Genomic DNA, 22,311 nt, shown 5'->3' with positions numbered 1-22,311 from the left:
TTAAAATTAATGTAGATATATGACCGAACCTAACCAACCCCACCTAACCTAACCTAACCTATCTTTATAGGTTAGGTTGGGTTAGGAAGCGGAAAAAGTTAGGTTAGGTTAGGTTAGGTAGGTTAGGTAGTCGAAAAAACATTAATTCATGAAAACTTGGCTTATTAGGCAAATCGGGCCTTGCATAGTAGGCCAAGAAGTGAGTTCTGGCTATTAGGTACGACATATATATATATATATATATATATATATATATATATATGTCGTACCTAGTAGCCATAACTCACTTTTTGGCCTACTATTCAAGGCCCGATTTGCCTAATAAGCCAAGTTTTCCTGAATTAATATATTTTTTCTATTTTTTTTCCTATGAAATGATAAAGCTACCCATTTCATTATGTATGAGGTCAATTTTTTTTTATTGGAGTTAAAATTAACGTAGATATATGACCGAACCTAACCAACCCTACCTAACCTAACCTAACCTATCTTTATAGGTTAGGTTTGGTTAGGTAGCCGAAAAAGTTAGGTTAGGTTAGGTTAGGTAGGTTAGGTAGTCGAAAAACAAATAATTCATGAAAACTTGGCTTATTAGGCAAATCGGGCATTGCATAGTAGGCTGAGAAGTGCGTTCTCGCTACTAGGTACGACATATATATATATATATATATATATATATATATATATATATATATATATATATATATATATATATATATATATATATATATATATATATATATATATATATATATATATATATATATATATATATATTTATATATATATATATATATATATATATATATATATATATAAATATATATATATATATATATATATATATATATATATATATATATATATATATATATATATATATATATATATATACTGTCCCTCCCCCTCCCCCACCCCACCCCCAGGAATAGGCCTGATTTGTTCAAGCCAAAGCCCAATTCACCCGAGTTTTCTCTATCTCATCTAAAAATAACGTTCATTTCCAATGCCCATTATCCAGCCACCACATATTCCCCATTCCCAAGACCATTTCATAGTGTTAGTGCTGTGGCCATCTACCTAATTTCATCCCAATTAATGACAATTCCCCATTAAATATTGGCAAAAATATGCCAAATCATATCACAGCCAAAGCCCATTTCACCCAAGTTTTACCTATCCCATATAAATTTAATGTGCATTTTCAATATCTAATATCCAGGTGCCCTATGTCACGCCCTATTCCCAAGACCATTTCATAGCGCAGTGTCCATCCAGCTGTTTCCAAATATCCAGATGTGTTTATATATCTTCAATCCTACGAAACCAGACCTAACCTAACACACAGCTAAGGCCAAATTTATCCCAATTTAATCCAATTTCCACCTAATTTGATCCAATTTATTCAAATTTAATCCAATTCCCGCCAAATTTACCCGAGTTTACAATTTCATAGCACAACCAAAGCCCCAATTTGACCAAGTTTCACCTATCCCAGTTAAATTTAATGTGAATCTTCAATATCAGGTCGCCCCCCAATGTCACAGCCTATTCCCAAAGACCATTTCATAGTAATAGTGCAGTGTTCATCCAGCCATTTCCATGTTCCAGATGTGTTTATATATCATCAAACCTACCAAAAGCAGACCTAACCCAATACGGCTAAGGCCAAATTTAACCAAATTTTCCCCAATTTAAGATAATTTCCACCTAATTTGCCACATTTTATCCAATTTCCACCAAATTTTACCATAGTTCACCTTATCATAGCACAGCCAAAGCCCCAGTTTGTCCAAGTTTCACCCATTCCATATAACTTTTATGTGTATTTCCAGTATCCAATATCCAGTGGTCGATGTCATACTTCATTCCCAGAGACCATTTCATAGTGATAGTGTAGGGTCTGACGAGCCACTTCCAATATACAGATGCGTTTATATACATCAATCCTACCTAAAAACCAGACCCAACCCTAACATGGCTAAGACCAAATTTAACCAAATGTATCACAATTTAAGTATTTTATATTCTTAGAAAAGTATTTGTTTGGATATTAACCCAACCACCCGGTACCCTAACCTGCGTTGATCTTTGCCGAATATTCCTGTCAATGTTGGTTATGGACTCAACAACCCTGAAGCTAACCTGCCTTGACCTGACGTTAATTGTTGCACCTTCTTTTTTGGGGGGAAAAGTGATGTTTTTGCATCAACCCAACCGCCCTTGCCCATACCTCTGATACCAAAAATCTTGGTTCCATATATGGTATCTTATTCTTGGGACACAGCCAATCCATCCCAACCTAACCTCTATTAACTATGGGTTTAATGACCATTTTTCTCTACAACGGTTCAAACACAACCCAACCTCATATAAATGGATCTGAACTCCATTTGTACTCATGTTCTTAGGAAACATGATAAGATTCGCCATATCTCTATCATTAAATAATAAAATTTTTCCTTAACCTAGCCTATAATTCCCCCCCCCCCCAATTGGGACAAATTTGTGTTAGATTTGGGTTATATTAAGCTATAATATATTCCTACTTTAATTCTTTAATATCCATAATTTGCCAGAATTTCGAGGGGGGGGGGGATTATAGGCTAGGTTAAGGAAAATTTGTATTATTTAATGATAGAGATATGGCGAATCTTATGTTTCCTAAGAACATGTGTACAAATGGAGTTCAGATCCATTTATATGAGGTTGGGTTGTGTTGAACTGATGTAGAGAAAAATGGTCATTAAACCCATAGTTAATAGAGGTTAGGTTGGGATGGATTGGCTGTGTCCCAAGAATAAGATACCATATATGGAACCAAGATTTTTGGTATCAGAGGTATGGGCAAGGGCGGTTGGGTTGATGCAAAAACATCACTTTCCCCCCAAAAAAAGAAGGTGCAACAATTAACGTCAGGTCAAGGCAGGTTAGCTTCAGGGTTGTTGAGTCCATAAACAACATTGACAGGAATATTCGGCAAAGATCCACGCAGGTTAGGGTAACGAGTGGTTGGGTTAATATCCAAACAAATACTTTTCTAAGAATATAAAATACAATATTTAACAAAGATCCATAACTAACAAATAAAAAAAAAGAAAACAGTCGAGATTATTGGACTGCATATTGAAAATGCTCCTTAAATTTGCAGTGTATGGAATAGGCGAAACTTGGGGGGAAAATTGGGCATTGACCTTGCTATAATACGTAAAATCGGGTAAATTTGGTAGAAAATGTCTTAAATTTGGATAAATTGGGGCAAATTAGGTAGAAATTGTCTTAAATTGTGATACATTTGGTTAAATTTGGTCTTAGCCATGTTAGGGTTGGGTCTGGTTTTTAGGTAGGATTGATGTATATAAACGCATCTGTATATTGGAAGTGGCTCGTCAGACCCTACACTATCACTATGAAATAGTCTCTGGGAATGAAGTATGACATCGACCACTGGATATTGGATACTGGAAATACACATAAAAGTTATATGGAATGGGTGAAACTTGGACAAACTGGGGCTTTGGCTGTGCTATGATAAGGTGAACTATGGTAAAATTTGGTGGAAATTGGATAAAATTGTGGCAAATTAGGTGCAAATTATCTTAAATTGGGGAAAATTTGGTTAAATTTGGCCTTAGATGTATTGGGTTAGGTCTGCTTTTGGTAGGTTTGATGATATATAAACACATCTGGAACATGGAAATGGCTGGATGAACACTGCACTATTACTATGAAATGGTCTTTGGGAATAGGCTGTGACATTGGGGGGGCGACCTGATATTGAAGATTCACATTAAATTTAATTGGGATAGGTGAAACTTGGTCAAATTGGGGCTTTGGTTGTGCTATGAAATGGTAAACTCGGGTAAATTTGGCGGGAATTGGATTAAATTTGAATAAATTGGATCAAATTAGGTGGAAATTGGATTAAATTGGGATAAATTTGGCCTTAGCTGTGTGTTAGGTTAGGTCTGGTTTCGTAGGATTGAAGATATATAAACACATCTGGATATTTGGAAACAGCTGGATGGACACTGCGCTATGAAATGGTCTTGGGAATAGGGCGTGACATACGGCACCTGGATATTAGATATTGAAAATGCACATTAAATTTATATGGGATAGGAAAAACTTGGGTGAAATGGGCTTTGGCTGTGATATGATTTGGCATATTTTTGCCAATATTTAATGGGGAATTGTATTAATTGGGATGAAATTAGGTAGATGGCCACAGCACTAACACTATGAAATGGTCTTGGGAATGGGGAATATGTGGTGGCTGGATAATGGGCATTGGAAATGAACGTTATTTTTAGATGAGATAGAGAAAACTCGGGTGAATTGGGCTTTGGCTTGAACAAATCAGGCCTATTCCTGGGGGTGGGGTGGGGGTTGAGTGGGTGGGGGAGGGGGAGGGACAGTATATATATATATATATATTGGGTATTGGAAATGCATTTTTTTTAAATTTAGATGGGATACCTTGAGGTGCTTCCGGGGCTTAGCGTCCCCGCGGCCCGGTCGTCGACCAGGCCTCCTGGTTGCCGGACTGATCAACCAGGCTGTTGGACGCGGCTGCTCGCAGCCTGACGTACAACGGAAAAGTTGATGTATAGGGAAAGTTTAGAGGAGTATATTGGGCTTTTGGTTGTGCTATGACACGGCGAACCCCCCTGAATATAATGCATATTTTAACTGAAAATAAAAGGGATCTCCCGCATGTAGCGGGGGAAAAGGGTTCGAGAGCCGCATAATTGATTTGGAAACTGAACCCTACATATTGTTTAGCTATGTAAGTGACAATCTCTTGAAAGCTCATTACATACACACACACACACATATATATGCACCCTAAGTGATTCAACAAGAGGCTTGCAACGGTCTCTATGCAAGGCATTTTTACGACTATGGGAAGTCTGCAGTTGCTGGTCTCACTCCACAACCCCCTAACCGGGGAGTCATGTGCATCCTGCACATACATACAGTAAGCAAATATTTTGGTTACTTTGCTAAGATTCCTGGCAGCGCATCATTATGAATGAAGTACAAGCGTATTTCTTGGACTCCATTGATGGTGTTATCTATGAATTCTGCGAATTTCCTTTTCGTATTCCATTATATAATGACGCAAAGTATGCGAATAGTTAAACTTGCTCAATGAATTTGTGTTAGCTTGCTAATGTAATTGTATGGGGGTTGCATAAGTTTGTTGAGAATATAATTGAATGCTAGTTTAGTTCATTTATTATGAATCCCATCATGTGGGGCGGGTAGTGGGAAGGGTTACCACGGTGGGAAATGGACTCTGCTAATGAACCCAACAATTCATTTTTGGCTCAAGCAAGAAAAACAAACAAATAATGGGTAAACGAAATTGCCAAAATTAATTTGTGCAAGTTTTGCAAATGTGATTGTAAAGTTTTTTTTTTTGCATAAGTTTGAGAATATATAATTGAATGTTAGTTTTAATTCATTTTATTAATGCAGCCCCCCCCCTATTCCCATCTTGCTACAGGGGGGGGGGGGCTAAGCCGAGCAGTAGTAACATCTAGAATTCTGCTGCTTTTATTGGTTGATCCATAGATGTGTACTGGCTCCTCTTGCATCATCATCGCATTAGTAGCAGTTAATAAATTAAACAACTAGCATATGTAAAGAGCTAGTCTAACAATTTATGTTTATTTTTTTTTTATTTTTATCAGGCCCACTGCCCTTCTATCCAGCAGACTGCTGCTGGATGGGTTACAATTGAGCCAAAAACAGTTGGTCAGGGCGAGATACGGCCTCATTTTAGAGACATTTACTATAGAAAAAAGCTTGAACGTCGGGGACTGAACACGGGCCTGCACGAGAGTTGTTCTTGACACTCAAATGTTTAGAGATTAAAATCTCTATAATTAGAGGGGGCAACTAAAATACCGCATTATTTAGTGAAATTTTGCAATGTCCAATAGTTTGGACGTTGGGGAACTGAGTCAGGACTTGCACGAAGGTTACTCTGCATCCGGTCCAAATGAGGACACACGTGGGAGAAAGAGAGGAAGCAAGATTTACTCCCTCGGAAAACATTAAAAAAAAAATTTGTAGGCCAGAGTTTTGAAAACATTGGCAACCTTTCGATACAGAATGAAACTCTTAAACAATACCATATATCTTGAAGTATAAATCTTCCTCTGTGAGATATATCTTTATAGTTAGTTTAAAAGTTTGCATTTATTGTAATGATAATGCCTTCCTAACATGGCTCATTAAAATAATTTTTTGTTTATGAAATCGTGTAAGTATTTATGCAATATTTATTATAAAACAATCATAATACGCAGTGGCGTATCATTTTTATAAAGAGGTTTTATAAGGTAAATATAATAGCAATGCGAAAATCTTTCTATCTGAAGTATTTTTATTTTAAATAAATACACTAGGGCGAAAAACATGTATATTGCCCGCGTGAGCGACTTGGGTGGGCTCTTGCAGATTCTATATATTTTAATCTCTAAACATTTGAATGCCAAGAACAACTCTCGTGCAGGCCCGCATTCAGTTCTCGACGTTCAAGCTTTTGCTATAGTAAATGTCTCAAAAAATGAGGCCGTATCTCGCCCTGACCAACTGTTTTTGGCTCAATTGTAACCCATCCAGCCGCAGTCTGCTGGGCAGGACCCAGTGCAGGTTTGGAAGGCTTTGGAAATTAAAGCACCGTAAGATTGTGAGTGTTCAAGTCTAGGGGGGACTAAGCATTTTTTTTGTGTGAATGTGCAAAGCCCATGTTTATTTGTGTAAGTTAAAAATTGAGTTTTTGTTTGTGTATAAGAGTTTAGCAATGTGTTTAAGTAAGATTGTGCAACTGTTTTAAGTTTAGGGGGGACTAAGTATTTTGCGCGAATGTGAAAGCCCTGGGTTTATTTGTGTAAGTTAAAAATTGAGTTTTTGTTTGTGTATAAGAGTTTAGCAATTTGTTTAAGTAAGATTGTGCAACTGTTTTAAGTTTAGGGGGGACTAAGTATTTTGCGGGAATGTGAAAGCCCTGGGTTTATTTGTGTAAGTTAAACAAAAAAAAAAATAAGTTTGTTTAAGCATGTGCTATAATTATAAAACTTCCAAAGTAATGACAGTAATGCCAAAATGAATTCATCTTTTCACTTTTTGAAAGGTGGAGGTGTAACATTTTCTGAAAACCTTTGCGCTTGATATACCACGGCACTGACATAAATGGCAACTGTCGACTTTTAAATTTTGACACATGATTTCAAAAAGCATTTCATAGCGCCAGTCGTTGCGCTATATGAAGTTATTGGGCCCCCACCACAATAGCTGAAAACTATTATGATGTTAAAAAATGAAATTTCATACAGAATACGAACAGATTCCCAGTACGTATTAAATTGCTTAAACCACTCAACTACTTTCCTTTATAGTATATTTACGAGTGTCAAATTAATGTTTGGAGTGTCAAACCCAACACAATATGGCTGAGGCCCCACTATTTAAACTTCTTTTCGTATTCTATGAAATATCACAGGTATTGTTAATGCTTGTAACGTTTATTACAAAAGATAGACATACATTTGATGCTATTTTTCATATTAAAATCTAATTTGAGGCCCGAAAAATATATCTATAAAATCTATAAACAGGTTACAACCATACAAATGCAAGTATACCTTTTTCACCAGTAATCAACTGAATGCCACAGAAAATGGAATCTTTACTTTAGCTACAGAAAACGGAGCAAAGCCAAGGGGGGATGACGAATAAACAGTTTCCAACCTGACTCCTCTCGCACATAAACATGTCTTTCTTGACCTCATTTCAAATTATATAGAGTACTGAAAGCTCATTTTCCATAGCAAAAATACTAAGGAACTCATTTTACGACTAGAACGCAAACTAAGACCCCTCATTCAGATTCAAAACACGAGAATTATTGACTGAACATTTCCCCACTATCAAGCACACAGGACTCTTTAAAGCTATCTTAACTTCTTTAAAACCCCAATATGACCCATCTCACATGCAGATCCTGTTCTATGACTCGCCCTTCATGTCAATGTACCCCACAGTATCATGCAAATTCAAGATAAGGCTTACTACACCTATATATCCAAACTTGGTCTTTGTAAGGAATCTTGACCCCCCTTGTATGCTTGACCCCCACTGGGGTTATCCACCTCTGACCATTACAGAAAATGGAGCTGTGCCCAAGGGCTCCCTATACTATTCAGTCATAGCCTCATTAAAGTACTCCAAAAACTTCTATATTCGCTTTCAATTGTGTTTCTTGGTTTGAATCTATTGAACATTCACCCTCTGATCCATTCAAAAGTAAGGGCCCCCAAATTGATACCGTAGTACTCTCGTAACACCCCCGGGACAAATCGTGCATTTTGCTCATGCCATTAAAATACTCCAAAAACGTTTATACGCCTTTCACCAGTGTATTTTTTTGGTTTCCAACTATTGAACATTCATCCTCAGTACCTCTCATAAGTAGAGACCCCCTTCTTGAGGCCCTAGACTCATCTTAAAGCAAAGCGACGAATCGTGCCAGAAAACAGGTTAGGATAGGGCAACAGTTCCTCAGGTATACCCTGGGTGGTGGTCCCCCCCGGGACCCCAGGGGGGACCACCACCCAACCCCCGCCAGCCAGCCAGCCAGGAGCGCGCTGACTGTGCCCTAACCTAACCACCCAAAATAAGAGGGTTGGACGAATCCGCCCGCCAGGGTCAAGTCAGCATGGAAGTGCCCAACCGTTTCTGAAAAATTTTACCTCAATTTGTCTCCTTTTACACTACTGCCGCTGATGTTATCCTCTTGATATGAGGTTCAGGGGACAGATCTGGCCTGCTATCAACCCCCAGGTCTTTCTCTCTCTCTGACTCTTGAAGTATCTCTTCTCCCAAATGATACCTTGTATCTGGTCTCCTACTTCCTACCCCTATCTTCATTACATTACATGTGCTTGGGTTAAACTCTAACAGCCATTTGTTCGACCATTCCTGCAGCTTGTCCAGGTCTTCTTGTAGCCTCAAGCTGTCCTCCTCTGTCTTAATCCTTCTCATAATTTTGGCGTCGTCAGCAAACATTGAGAGGAATGAGTCTATACCCTCTGGTAGATCATTTACGTATATCAGAAACAGGATAGGTCCAAGCACAGAGCCCTGTGGGACTCCACTGGTGACTTCACGCCATTCTGAGGTCTCTCCCCTCACTGTAACTCTCTGCTTCCTATTGCTTAGGTACTCCTTTATCCACTGGAGCGCCCTACCCGTTACTCCTGCCTGTTTTTCCAGCTCATGCATCAACCTATTATGGGGTACTGTGTCAAAGGCTTTCCGACAGTTCAAAAAAATGCAGTTCGCCCATCCTTCTCTTTCTTGCGTAATCTTTGTCACCTGATCGTAGAATTTTATCAAGCCTGTAAGGAGAGATTTACCCTTCCTGAACCCATGTTGATGGGTTGTCACGAAGTCTCTTCTCTCCAGATGTGTTACTAGGTTTTTTCTCACAATCTTCACCATCACCTTGCATAGTATACAAGTTAAGGACACTGGCCTGTAGTTCAGTGCCTCTTGTCTGTCACCCTTTTTGTATATTGGTACTACATTAGCAGTCTTCCATATTTCTGGTAGGTCTCCCATTTCCAGTGACCTACTATACACTATGGAGAGTGGCAAGCAAAGTGCTCCTGCACACTCTTTAAATACCCATGGTGAGATTCTGTCCGGCCCAACAGCTTTTCTCACATCCAGCTCCAATAGGTGCTTCTCGACCTCACCTCTTGTAATTTCGAACCTTTCCAAGGTCACCTGGTTTGCTGCCATCTCTCCTAGCGCCGTGACTTCTCCGTGTTCTATTGTAAAACCTCCTGGAACCTTTTGTTGAGTTCTTCACACACCTCTTTGTCATTCTCTGTGTACCTGTCCTCGCCCACCCTAAGTTTCATCACTTGTTCCTTCACTGTTGCCTTCCTCCTGATGTGACTGTGCAGTAGCTTTGGTTCGGTCTTGGCTTTATTAGCTATATCATTTTCATACCTTTTCTCAGCTGCTATTCTCACACTAACATACTCGTTCCTGGTTCTCTGGTATCTCTTTCTACTTTCTGGTGTTCTGTTATTACGGAAGTTCCTCCATGCTCTTTTGTTCAGCTATTTTGCTTTCATACATTCCCTATTAAACCACGGATTCTTCCTTTGCTTCTCTGTTTTTTACTGTCGGGCTGGGACAAACCTGTTTACAGCCTCCTGACATTTGTGGCTGACATAGTCCATCATGTCCTGTACGGACTTGGTTCCGAGTTCTGTGTCCCAATGTATATCCCATAGGAATTTATTCATCTCCTCATAATTTCCCTTTCGGTACGCCAGCCCTTTGTTTCCCAGTTCTTTTTTGGGGGTGATAATTCCTAGCTCAACCAGGTACTCAAAGCTCAATACACTATGATCACTCATTCCCAAGGGGGCTTCCAACTTAACTTCCCTTATATCCGACTCATTTAGGGTAAATATCAGATCAAGCAAGGCTGGTTCATCCCCTCCTCTCATTCTTGTCGGTCCTGTGACGTGTTGACTTTGAAAGTTTCTTGTTGCCACATCCAGCAGCTTAGCTCTCCATGTGTCCGAGCCTTCATGTGGGTCTCTGTTCCCCCAATCTATCTTCCCATGGTTGAAGTCGCTCATGATTAGTAGGCTGGATCCGTTCCTGCTAGCCACAGAAGCTGCTCTCTCTATTATATTGATGGTAGCCAAGTTGTTTCTATCATATTCCAGTCTGGGTCTTCTATCATTCGCTGGGGGGTTATATATGACTACTACTATAATTTTCTGTCCTCCAGTTGCTATGGTGCCTGATATGTAGTCACTGAAACCTTCACAGTTCTGAATAACAATCTCTTCGAAACTCTAACCTTCTTTCATTAGTAAAGCTACACCACCTCCTCCACTCCCTTCTCTCTCTTTCCTCACTACATAGTAGCCCTGTGGAAACACTGTGTTTGTTATGGTTTTCGTTAGCTTTGTTTCTGTGAGTGCTATTATGTCTGGGTTTTCTTCTAGTGCCCATTCTCCGAGTTCACTTGTTTTATTTGTAATCCCATTTATGTTAGTGTACATTGCCTTGAAGCTCACTTTCTTCTGTTCATATTTATGTCCCTTTCTCGGCGAGCATTCTGCTGGTGTGGGAAGCTGTTCCGTGGGTGAGAAGATCTGTAAGGTGGTTTGGGTCTCAGAGGATTTTGGGGTGGGGGGTGGGGGTTTAATGGAAGGGGGGACAGGTAGGGTGCGGGTTAAGGAGATAGGGGGGACATGGAGGATAAGGGGTGTGGGGGAGGAGGGATAGGGAGGGTATGGGATGAAGAGGGAGGGGAGATAGGGGGGGAAAGGTGGGAGGGGGGACATGACGGGTATGGGGAAGGGGTGACAGGGTCAGAATGGGGTGGGGGGGGGGGGGGAGGGAGGATTGGGTGGGGGCAGGTAGGGTGAGGGGAAGGGAGGGTTTCTATGCAGAGGGGGTGGTGGTGTTGCCCTCCCCTCTGGTGTTGCTGGGATGCTGGTCATGGGTTCCCCTCTTGTCTCTGGGACTGTTGTGTTGGGGGCTGCGATTTCCTGGTTTGCTCCTCTCTCCCTGCACTACCTCCTTGCCTCTGCTGCCTTGGATCTCTCCTCCTTCGTCCTGTCTCGCTGCAGGAATACTTTTTTGTATCCCTCCACATGCTGCAGACGACTCTTCCTTCTGAGAATATCCTCCTTCGTGGTTTCGTTTGTAAACACCACCTTTACAAGTCGGTTTCTGTCCTTGTTGTACCAGCCCAACCTGAAAACCTTCTCAATGTTTTGTTCAGACCCTTCCATCTGTAACCCCTTAAGTAGCCCATGTACTGCCTCTCTATCCTTGCTATTCCATTCTTGCCTGTTGCATCCTTCCTGTTCTTTGATGCCTACAACTACCACTGATATTTTTCTCTCCAGCAGCTGAGTGGTGCACCTTGCTGCTTCCTGTGACGTAGCTGCTTGCATCGCTACCTCCCTCACTGTTGCCATTGCTTCTGAGCTCTTTTTCAGTATGTCCGCAAATGTTTCAGGTACAGAGGCATTTCCTTCCAATGTAACATTCCCACCTTCTTTTTGGATGATAATCTGATGCTCGGTCTCTTTATTTTTCTCTGTGAGGTATTTGATCTCCTCCCTTGCTGATGTCAGCTCACTTTGCAGGTTGTTAATTGTAATCCTAATTTCATGCATCTCCCTCCTAAATTCCTCCAGAATTTGGGTTAACATTTCCTTCGTTTGGTCACTCTGGCTGTTTCCTGTGTCCCTGTTGCGTCCTCCTGCCATTTTGCCCCTTGTCAAGAGGGAGAGCAATAGAGAGAGAGAGAAAGAGAGAGAGCAAGAGAGCAAGAGAGAGAGCAAGAGAGCATGAGAGAGAGAGCACGAGAGCAAGAGAGAGAGCAAGAGAGAGGGGGCAAGAGAGAGAGAGAGAGAGAGAGAGAGAGAGAGAGAGAGAGAGAGAGAGAGAGAGAGAGAGAGAGAGAGAGAGAGAGAGAGAGAGAGAGAGAGAGAGAGAGAGAGAGAGAGAGAGAGAGAGAGAGAGAACGTGTGTGTGCGTGTGTGCGCATGGGATGTGGGTTAAGAGGTGTGGTGTTGTCTGCAGATTACGGCAGGTAAGAGAGGGGGTAAGGGAAGGTGTAAGAGAGGGGGTGGATTATGCGTGTGGATTTTATCCACTTTCCACGAAAGGTGTTAATCCCTTCTAGCCTGACTGGAAGTATGTGTGAGTGTGTGCGTGTGTGCGTGTGCGTGTGTGCATGTGTTTGTTTTTGTGTGTGCGTGTGTGCATGTGTTTGTTTTTGCGTGTGCGTGCGTCTGTGCTTGCAAACGTACGTGTGCATGCATGTGTGTGTTACGGGGGTCCCGTAATATGTCAACCGCTACCCAAATTGAGCCACTTTGATATTTTAAATGTATCTGATATAGTGAACAAGAATTTGATAATATTTTACCTCGCACTGTACACCTGATTAATTTACCAGAGAGGGGTACATACCAGTCTTCCTTTCCGCTCACACAACTAGATGAGTAATGATGATGTATGGTTGATGGTGCTCCGTCGTCGCCTTCCACTTGGTGATTTACTAAGTGCTAGTAGATTGATGATGGCGGTTCTTCTCTATCTACACAAAGCTCTGGAGTCAGTCACTGTATCGTTGTGTTACAATTCACTAATTTACTTTACCACTGATCACAGTCACCACCCAACAAACACAATCTGGTAGTTCCATGGCGGGTCGTCCCACCTGGCCGTCAGGTCAGGTCGCTCCACGCTGTCCTCCACACTTATATGCACTGGTGATGCCACTAGCTCCACTTTGGTGTCTTCGCACTATCGCTAGCGATATGACTATGGTATGTTGCACCCTGCTAGCTACACACTGCGAGAGGCCAAATACTATGATCTAGCCTCTATACTCCTTCAATGTCCCGTGAAATTGACGAATTTCCGCGGACCTCACTAATCGTGTGTCTCCCCTACCGTCGTCGTCCAAATACTGTGTGTGTGTGTGTGTGTGTGTGTGTGTGTGTGTGTGTGTACTCACCTATATGTACTCACCTATATGTGCTTGCAGGATCGAGCATTGACTCTTGGATCCCGCCTTTCTAGCTATCGGTTGTTTACAGCAATGACTCCTGTCCCATTTCCCTATCATACCTAGTTTTAAAAGTATGAATAGTATTTGCTTCCACAACCTGTTCCCCAAGTGCATTCCATTTTTCTACTACTCTCACGCTAAAAGAAAACTTCCTAACATCTCTGTGACTCATCTGAGTTTCCAGTTTCCACCCATGTCCCCTCGTTCTGTTATTATTACGTGTGAACATTTCATCTATTTCCACTTTGTCAATTCCCCTGAGTATTTTATATGTCCCTATCATATCTCCTCTCTCCCTTCTTTTCTCTAGTGTCGTAAGGTTCAGTTCCTTCAGCCGCTCTTCATATCCCATCCCTCGTAGCTCTGGGACAAGCCTCGTCGCAAACCTCTGAACCTTCTCCAGTTTCTTTATGTGTTTCTTCAGGTGGGGGCTCCATGATGGCGCGGCATACTCTAAGACGGGTCTCACGTAGGCAGTGTAAAGCGCCCTAAAAGCTTCCTCATTTAGGTTTCTGAATGAAGTTCTAATTTTCGCCAGTGTAGAGTACGCTGCTGTCGTTATCCTATTTATATGTGCCTCAGGAGTTAGATTAGGTGTCACATCCACTCCCAGGTCTCTTTCTCGAATCGTTACAGGTAGGTTGTTCCCCTTCATTGTGTACTGTCCCTTTGGTCTCCTGTCACCTGATCCCATTTCCATAACTTTACATTTACTGGTGTTAAACTCCAGTAGCCATTTCCCTGACCATCTCTGCAGCCTGTTTAAGTCCTCTTGGAGGATCCTACAATCCTCGTCTGTCACAACTCTTCTCATTAATTTTGCGTCATCTGCAAACATTGACATGTATGATTCCACTCCTGTAAACAAATCATTTACGTAAATTAGAAAGAGGATTGGTCCCAGCACCGATCCTTGAGGTACTCCACTTGTTACTGTTCGCCAGTCCGACTTTTCGCCCCTTACCATTACCCTCTGGCTCCTTCCTGTTAGGTAGTTCTTCACCCATACTAGAGCCTTTCCGCTTACTCCTGCCTGCCTCTCAAGTTTGTATAGCAGTCTCATGTGTGGTACCGTATCAAAGGCCTTTTGGCAGTCAAGAAATATGCAGTCTGCCCAGCCTTCTCTGTCCTGCCTTATCCTTGTTACTTTATCATAGAATTCTAAAAGGTTTGTTAGGCATGATTTCCCTGTCCAGAACCCATGTTGGTGCTTGTTTACAAACCCAATGCTCTCCAGGTGCTCAACAAGTCTTAGCCTAATTATTCTTTCAAGTATTTTGCAGGGGATGCTTGTCAGTGATACGGGTCTGTAGTTAAGTGCCTCCTCCCTATCACCCTTTTTGAAAATCGGTACGACATTTGCCTCCTTCCAGCAACTGGGCAATTCTCCCGACATAAGTGACTCATTAAAGATCATTGCCAGAGGCACGCTGAGAGCCTGCGCTGCCTCTTTGAGTATCCACGGTGATACTTTGTCTGGTCCAACAGCTTTATTTACATCCAGTGTTGTCAACTGTTTCATTACATCCTCTGCTGTCACCTCTATATCCGATAGTCTTTCATCTTGGGTAATCTCTTCTAACAATGGGAGCTGCTCAGGCTCGGTTGTGAACACTCCATGGAATTTTGCATTCAGTACCTCGCAGATTTCCTTGTCGCTTTCTGTATATGCCCCTTCTGTTTTCCTCAGTCTTGTCACTTGGTCATTTACCGACATCTTCCTTCTTATATGGCTATGTAGTAATTTTGGTTGCTTTTTCGCTTTGACTGCAATATCGTTCTCATAATCTCTTTCCGACACTCGTCTTATGTTAATGTAATCATTCCTAGCTCTGTTACATCTAATCCTGTTGTCCTCTGTCCTTTGTCTTCTGTACTTCCTCCACTCCCTCCTGCTTCTCACCTTTGCTTCCTGACACTGTCTATTAAACCATGGGTTATTATATTCCCTCCTGCTTTTTTCCTTTATTGTTGGAATAAATCTATCTTCAGCCTCCTTGCATTTCAATATGACTTGGTTCATCATACCTTGCACTGTTTTTCCTCTAAGTTCTTCCTCCCACTGCACTTCTCCCAGGTAGTCCCTTATCCTTCTGTAGTCCCCTTTTCTGTAATCAAGTCTCCTTTCCCGGACCTCTTGTCCTTTGGTCACAATTTTAAGCTCCATCATGTAGTCAAAGACTAGGACACAATGGTCACTAGCTCCTAGTGGTATTTCATGTTCCAACTGCTCGATGTCTTCTACATTCTGAGTGATAATGAGATCTAATAGGCTGGGCGTATCCCCTCCTCTTTCCCTAGTATCTTCTTTCACATGCTGTGTTAGGAAATTCCTGTCAATAACGTCTACCAGCTTCGCTCCCCAGGTCTCCTCCCCGCCATGGGGATTCCTCGTTTCCCAATTTATCTCTCCGTGATTTAGGTCCCCCATGACCAGCAGCTTCGCTCTCATTCTATGCGCTAAAGTTGCTGCCCTCTGCAGTTCATCCATACATGTCTTGTTGCTGTCCTCGTACTCCTGCCTGGGCCTTCTACTGTTTGGTGGGGGATTGTAGAGTATCAAGATTACAATCTTCTTCCCATCCACTGTCAGAGTTCCATGTATGAAGCTTGTGCTTTCATTGGTACCCGGATTTTCCAGCTCATCAAACTTCCATTTCCGCTTTATTAGTAGTGCCACTCCTCCTCCCTGTCTCTGCGTCCTTTCTTTTCTTATCACCTGGTACCCCTCTGGAAAGATTGCATCCGAGATCATGCCATTTATTTTAGTTTCCACTATTGCCACTATGTCTGGGTCTGCCTCACTAACTCTTTCTTTTATCTCTTCTGCTTTATTGGCTACCCCATCAGCATTGGTGTACCAAACCTTGAGACTCTTCTTGGAAACTCGGGTGTCAGAGTTCCCCCTTTCACCAGGGGTCTGGGGGGAACTGGGGGGTGTCTGGGGGGCAAGTGGGGGCTGTGGGGGTGAGTGGGGGGGTGCTAGGGGGTGCCTGGGAGTGCCTGGTAGGCGAATGGGGTCTGGGCATCTAGTGGGGTAGGAAGGGCATAATGGGTCTGAAAGTTAGGGGTCTGAATAGCATAGGGGGGTTGAGAAATAGAGTGAGACTGAGAGTCAGATAGAGGTTGAGAGGTTGGGGGGAAGAGGGATACTGAGGGCGGAGAGCTGAGATGCGAATGGAGCATGGGTGCTGGGAGTGGAAGAGAGGGTATATTAGTTAGGGGGGAATCGGGGGTAGGTGGGGGTTTTGGGGTAGAAGAGGGGAAGAGGGAGATGGGGGAAGGTGTTAGGGGGTCACAAGGTGAGGGGGTTAAATGTGGGCTGGAGGTGCATAGGAGGGGTGAGGGTTGGGTGGGGTTTGGGGGTGAGTGGAAGAGGGGTGCAGTGGAAGCTGGGATGGAGTAGATGGAATTGAAGTCAATGGGGTAGAAGGGGCAGGGGAGTGGGAAGGGGTATTTGGGGAGGGGGGATGGGAAGGTGGGTTTGGGGAGGGCATGGCTTGACCCACTGGGGTCGCTGACAAGTGTGATGTAGCAGGGGCAGGGGAATCGTTGTGGAGGTGCAAATGTGGAAGGGACAGGGGGGTTGTGGGAGGCTGAGGCAGGGGGGATGTATAGGAGGGCTGAGTTGGGGAGGATGCGACCTGGGAGGTGACCTGGGAGGTGCCCTGGGAGGTGACCTGGGATGTGACCTGGGAGGTGAGACTACCTGAGAGACTATTTCGGTGTCGTTGATGCCATCTATTTTTGTGGGCTGTTTGCTCATCTTTCGTCATAAACCTCTCTATAAACACATTGTAATGGGTTTCACTTCCTCTGAGTAAATGCTTGCTCCTCATTATGTACTCCACTGCCTCCTCATTGGAGAATTGCACCAGAACAGGTCTATTCTTGGTACTATTGTAAGGTCCAACCCGTCGATTGATATCCACCTCGCGTTCTGCCATCTCTGCTCCAATATACCTCAATATCTCGTGCAATTCGTATTTTTCTGTTTCTATTCTCTCTTGTCTTGTTGGTGCCCTAGATTCGAATAATCCATGTATTATAATAGACCGTCTCCTCAGTAATTCATTGTCATGCTGGTAGCCTGTCCCTGGGGATTCCCCATCCCAACCGCAGTCACTAACCCATCCCCCATTACTCCTCTATCCTTAGCCATGCTGCTAATCCTTCCTAATTCGTTTGTGATACGAGCACATTCCCTCTTCCCTCTTCCTAATCTCTTCCTGAACATAGAGCATAAATTCTTGTTTCTGCCTCTCTACCGCATCCTGTATTTGCTGAAATACCTCACTTTTAATCCCCTGGATTAGATCCTCCAACCAATCACTCCTTCTCTCTACAAATTTCCCTATTAATTTGTCTATAAATCTGTCCTCCTCCTCATCCCTGCTGGTGATTGACCTTGAACCCCTTCTAGTCATTGCAGTAACAATCTAGCCAAAAAGGCGCTCCTCAATACCTTGCACAATCTGCCAACACAATAGGTGAGTGAATCTCCAATCGTCGTCCCACGTGGTGGTAGAAGGGTTGCTGCGAGGTGAGGTCACGCGGTCAGAGGTCGGTGATGTCTGCTGCTTCCACACTGCACAGTATTTCCTCACTATTTTGAATTATGCTAATTAAACTGTTTTTCTTCACTACCTTATGGCTCTGGTCAAAACCCAAGGTTTTTTCATTCACTTGTACATTCACTTATAGTCTTTTTCACTTCGAAGTTGCCTGATTACCCCTCCCACTCCACTAGTGACCCAGGAGCTCCCAACCCACGTCCACCCAACACGATGGTCACAAGACAAGTTCTTGTGGTCTTGTGTGTGTGTGTGAGTGTGTGTGTGTGTGTGTGTGTGTGTGTGTGTGTGTGTGTGTGTGTGTGTGTGTGTGTGTGTGCGTGCGAGCGTGCGTGCGTGCGCGTGTGTGTGTACTCACCTCACCTAATTGTATTCACCTAATTGTGCTTGCGGGGGTTGAGCTTTGGCTCTTTGGTCCCACCTCTCAACTGTCAATCAACTGGTGTACAGATTCCTGAGCCTACTGGGCTCTATCATATCTACATTTGAAACTGTGTATGGAGTCAGCCTCCACCACATCACTTCCTAGTGCATTCCATTTACTAACTACTCTGACACTGAAAAAGTTCTTTCTAATGTCTCTGTGGCTCATTTGGGTATTCAGCTTCCACCTGTGTCCCCTTGTTTGCATCCCTCCCGTGTTGAATAGTTCATCTTTGTTTACCTGGTCGATTCCCCTGAGGATTTTGTAGGTAGTGATCATGTCCCCCCCTTACTCTTCTGTCTTCCAGTGTCGTAAGGTGCATTTCCCGCAGCCTTTCCTCGTAACTCGTGCCTCTTAGTTCTGGGACTAGTCTAGTAGCATACCTTTGGACTTTTTTCAGCTTTGTCTTGTGCTTGACAAGGTACGGGCTCCATGCCGGGGCCGCATACTCCAGGATTGGTCTTACATATGTGGTGTACAAGATTCTGAATGATTCCTTACTCAGGTTCCTGAACGCTGTTCTGATGTTAGCCAGCCTCGCATATGTCGCAGACGTTATTCTCTTTATGTGGACGTCAGGAGACAAATTTGGTGTGATATCAACTCCTAGAACTTTCTCTCTGTCTGTTTCATTAAGTACTTCATATCCTATTCTGTATCCTGTGTCTGGCCTCCTGTTTCCACTGCCTAGTTTCATTACTTTGCATTTACTTGGGTTGAACTTCAACAGCCTTTTGTTGGACCATTCACTCAGTCTATCTAGGTCATCTTGTACCCTCCTACTATCATCCTCTGTTTCAATCCTCCTCATAATTTTTGCATCGTCGGCAAACATTGAGAGGAACGAATCTATACCCTCTGGGAGATCATTTACATATACCAGAAACAGTATAGGTCCAAGGACTGACCCCTGCGGGACTCCACTTGTAACGTCTTGCCAATCTGAGACCTCACCCCTCACACAGACTCGTTGTCTCCTGTTGCTTAGGTACTCCTCTATCCACCGGAGTACCATCCCTTTCATTCCAGCCTGCATCTCCAACTTTCGCACTAGCCTCTTGTGTGGCACTGCATCAAAGGCTTTCTGACAATCCAAAAATATGCAGTCTGCCCACCCTTCTCTTTCTTGCCTTATTTTTGTTGCCTGGTCATAGAATTCAAGTAACCCTGTGAGGCAGGACTTGCCATCCCTGAACCCATGTTGATGCTGTGTTACAAAGTTCCTTCGCTCCAGATGTTCCACTAGTTTTTTTCGCATAATCTTCTCTATCAGCTTGCATGATATGCAGGTTAGGGACACTGGCCTGTAGTTCAGTGCCTCCTGTCTATCCCCTTTCTTGTATATCGGGACTACGTTAGATGCTTTCCAAATATCTGGCAGTTCCCCTGTTGCCAGTGATTTGTTATACACTATGGAGAGTGGTAGGCACAGTTCTCTTGCTCCTTCCTTTAGAACCCAAGGGGAGAGTCCATCTGGGCCAATAGCCTTTGTCACATCCAACTCTAGTAAACACTTCCTTACTTTCCCGCTGGTAATCTCAAAGTCTTCCAGTGGTTCCTGATTAGCTATTCCCTCACTTATCTCTGGAATTTCTCCTTGCTCTAAGGTGAAGACCTCCTGGAATTTCTTATTCAGTTCCTCACACACTTCCTTGTCATTTGTAGTGAATCCTTCTGCCCCTATCCTTAATTTCATAACCTGTTCCTTTACTGTTGTTTTTCCTCCTGATGTGGCTATGCAATAATTTAGGCTGAGTCTTTGCCTTGCTTGCGATGTCATTTTCGTATTGTCTTTCTGCCTCTCTTCTCATCCTGACATATTCTTTCCTGGCATTCTGGTATCTTTCTCTGCTCTCCAGTGTCCTGTTATTCCTATAGTTTCTCCATGCCCTTTTACTTTGCTGCTTAGCTAGCCTACATCTCTGATTAAACCATGGGTTTCTCATCTTCATTTCTCTGTTTTCCTTTTGGATTGGGACAAACTTGTTTGCTGCGTCCTTACACTTCTGCGAGATGTAATCCATCATATCTTCAGCCGTCTTTCCACTGAGCTCTGTTTCCCACGCTATATCTGTTAGGAATTTTCTTATCCCCTCATAGTTTCCCTTTCGATATGCTAACCTTTTGGTTTCGGTATCCCTCCTCGAGTTCAATAACCCTTCTTCAATCAAGTACTCAAACACCAGTACACTGTGGTCGCTCATTCCTACTGGGTCCTCAAAACCGATTTCTCTTATGTCGGAGTCGTTCAGAGTGAAGACTAGGTCGAGTCTCGCTGGTTCGTCATTGCCTCTCATCCTTGTGGGTTCTCTGACATGTTGGGTTTAAAAGTTTCTTGTCACCACCTCCAATAGTTTGGCTCTCCACGTGTCCTCGCCTCCATGCGGTTCCTTGTTCTCCCAGTCAATCCTTCCGTGATTTGAAGTCGCCCATGATGAGCAGGTGGGATCTATTTCTACAGGCAGCAGAGGCTGCCCTCTCAATTATAGTGTTAACTGCCATGTTGTTGTTTTCATACTCTTGACTGGGTCTTCTGTCATTTGGTGGAGGGTTGTATATTACTGCTACTACTATTCTTGGTCCTCCCATTGTCATGGTGCCAGCTATGTAGTCTCTGAACTCCTCATAGCCCGGGATGGCCATCTCCTTAAAACTCCATTCCTTTCTCATGAGTAGGGCCACTCCGCCTCCTCCTCTACCTTCCCTCTCTTTCCTTATTACTGTGTACTCCTGGGGAAACACAGCATTCGTTATGATTCCAGAGAGTTTTGTTTCAGTGAATCCGATTACATCTGGGTTCACTTCTTGTGCTCTTTCCCTTAGTTCACTTGTCTTGCTTGTGATCCCATCTATGTTCGAGTACATCACCCTGAAACTGACTCTCTTCTGCTTCTCCTCTGGGGGGGGGGCCTTTGGGATCTGGGGTGAGTGGAAGCTGGGGGGACCTGGCACAGGGAGACTGGTGGAGGAGGGAGGGCTTGGGTGGTGGGGGAGAGGGGGGTGGTGGGGGAGAGGGGGAGGGGTAAGGGGGGTGGGAAAGAAGGGGAAGGTAAGGGGGGAGAGTGAGAGGGGGAGGGTTGGGGGGTGAGAGTGAGAGGGGGAGGGTTGGGGGGTGAGAGTGAGAGGGGGAGGGTTGGGGGGTGAGAGTGAGAGGGGGAGGGTTGGGGGGTGAGAGAGGGAGGATTGGGGGAGCATGAGGAGGAGGAGAGGCTTTGGGGGATAGGGGAGATGGGGGGGCTTGGGGGGGGGGAGAATAGGGTGGAGGGCTTGGGGGCGTGGGGGAAAAAGGTGGGCTGAGGTGGGTGAGGAAGAGAGGAGGGTTTACGGGAGAGGGGAAGATTTAGGTGGGGTGGGGGAGAATGGGGGGTGGGGGAGAAGGGAGGGCTTGGGGGTGGGAGAGACAGGAAGGCATGTGGGAGAAGGGAGGGCTTGGGGGATGGGGGAGAAGGGAGGTCCTGGGGAGAGGGGTGAGTGGGAGGAGGGGGGTGAGTGCGAGGAGGGGGGAGGGTGCCCTAGGTGGGTACTTAGTGGGGGGCTGATAGGGGATGGGGCAGGTTGGGTGTCTGTTGGGTAGAATGTGGGGGTGGTGCTCCAATCCCTGTGGCTGTTGCCCTGTTTGAGGAGGGTTCTCCATTTCCCTCTGGGATTGTAAGGTTCTGGGTTGTGGTACT

This window comes from Procambarus clarkii, chromosome 87, assembly GCF_040958095.1.
Source record: "Procambarus clarkii isolate CNS0578487 chromosome 87, FALCON_Pclarkii_2.0, whole genome shotgun sequence".
NCBI lineage: Eukaryota > Metazoa > Arthropoda > Malacostraca > Decapoda > Cambaridae > Procambarus > Procambarus clarkii.
Note: the sequence above shows the minus strand (reverse complement) of the source record.